The sequence below is a fragment of the Mandrillus leucophaeus genome, unplaced genomic scaffold (genome assembly GCF_000951045.1).
Source record: "Mandrillus leucophaeus isolate KB7577 unplaced genomic scaffold, Mleu.le_1.0 Scaffold158, whole genome shotgun sequence".
Classification (NCBI taxonomy): Eukaryota; Metazoa; Chordata; class Mammalia; order Primates; family Cercopithecidae; genus Mandrillus; species Mandrillus leucophaeus.
The window spans coordinates 1138437-1140713 of record NW_012101565.1 but is presented as its reverse complement, the minus strand read 5'-3'; positions in this window follow the sequence as shown (position 1 = coordinate 1140713).

Below are 2277 nucleotides of genomic sequence, written 5' to 3'. Positions count from 1 at the left end.
AATTACACAGGAGGCTGTGCAGTTCTGGAGGTGGTCGACAGCAGTGGTCTGCAGTGAGTGTTTATTACACAGGGGGCTATGCATTTTGCTGTGCATTTAGATCACTAAGACGCCGTGTAAACACTTGGAGAAATGTCTTAGTAGCAGAGTGTGCTGCGAAAGCATCACGTGGCCCAGTCCCATGGTGCTTCCCTCTTTTGGGGGACATGGAATTCAGTATAAAAGTGGAATTCTTGATTTATTTATTTATTTATTTTTTTGACACAGGGTCTCACCCTATTGCCCAGGCTGGGGTGCAGTGGCATATTCTCGGCTCACTGCAACCTCTGCCTCCTGGGCTCAAGCAACCCCCCTGCCTCAGACTCCAGAGTAGCTGGGACTACAGGCTTGAGCCACCATGCCTGGCTAATTTTCGTATTTTTTGTAGGGATGGGTTTTTACCATTTTGCCCAGTCTGGTCTCAAACTCCTGGGCTCAAGCGATCCACCTGCCTCAGCCTCCAAAAGTGCTGGGATTACAGGCATGAGCCACTGCATCCAGCCAGAATTATTGATTTTTTAAAATCTTTGATTTTAAAAAATGCTTTGCCTTCCATTTGTGCCTACTTGCAACATATTTAAATTGCTAGGCCCTAAGAACTGCAAATGCTTTGTTGGACCTGTTCCTTAATGGGCTCCACCCTGAGCTCAGTGGCTCAGTTGGAAAACAGAATAAATTAAAAGGTACTTATTTTAATGAAGTTGGTCTTCTTATAAAATCCTATGGTAAATTCTTATGATTTTATGTTATTTTAATCTTCTTCTAACATACTCAGACTCCTTTTAAAAAGCTTAAATTCTCTCTGTGTGCTTTGAGATGTAAATTTACTACCCTGTGCTTCCTAAGTCTAGGCAAGGGCTTCAGCATGTGGTACAGATACACTTTAACCTTTTCCATATAGAAAGACACAGTTTGGATCCAACTTTAATTTTTTTTTCTGGTTGTTGTTTTTTTTTCTTTTTTTTTTTTTTTTGAGACATGGTCTCACTCTGTCATCCAGGCTGGATGCAGTGGCATGATCATGGCTCACTGTAGCCTTGACGTCCCAGGCTCAAGCAATCCCCCAACCTTAGGTTTCTGAGTAAGCTCGGACCACAGGTACACACCATCATGCCTGGCCAATTTTTTTTTTTTTTTTTTTTTGAGATGGAGTCTTGCTGTGTTGCCCAGGCTGGAGTTCAGTGGTGTGATCTTGGCTCACTGCAAGCTCCACCTCCTGGGTTCACACCATTCTCCTGCCTCAGCCTCCTGAGTAGCTGGGACTACAGGCGCCCGCCACCACGCCCAGCTACTTTTTTTGCATTTTTAGTAGAGATGGGGTTTCACCATGTTAGCCAGGATGGTCTCAATCTCCTGACTTCATGATCCGCCCGCCTCAGCCTCCCAAAGCGCTGGGATTATAGGCGTGAGCCACCACGCCCGGCCATGCCTGGCCAATTTTTAAAACGTGTTTGTAGAGACGGGGTCTCACTCTGTTGCCCAGGCTGGTCTCAGACCCCTGGGCTCAAGCAATCTTCCTAACTTGGCCTCCCAAATTGCTGAGATTACCGGCATGAGCCACCATGCCCAGCCAACTATCCTTTTAGAGTAGTGAGTTTTACTGTCCCATGGCCAAAACTTTAAAATCAAATCCTTAAAGTCTTTATTTGTGTCTATCTGCATTATATATACATGTATACAAGTTTGTATACTGTCTGTATGGTACCATTGACTGATAAATAAAGGAGCACTCATCAATTAAATAATCAACCCAAATGCTTTTCAAGTTCATGTGACTTCAGAAATCTTTCATAAACGAAGATAGTTTTTAAATTATTGGTAAAATAAAATAGAAATGTGTTCAGAATTTAATTTAGACATTTTCCTGGGTCTATTGGTCAGTCCTGTTTATACTATTTCTGCTAGATGTTTTAAAATCATAAAGCTATCAGTTTTATGATATTTTTTGATACTTGTTTAATTTGTGAACTTATATCCTTGGATTTGAGCCTTTAGATTTTGAGGTCTAGACAAGTGGCCATCGTGAGGCCTGGGAACAATGCCTGGGCCCTTTCCTTTCAGATCCAGCTGTGCCTCTTGGCCATGCTGGGAGGGGTTGGAACCTTCAGGCTTTGTCTTTACAGCTGTAGTTTGATCTTGGGCTCTGCATCTGGTACATAATTAAAATTGCTTATTTCCTGTGGTTTTCACTGAAAACTGGGGTTACTAAGAATTAGCATTGTAATTAATACATGTAAT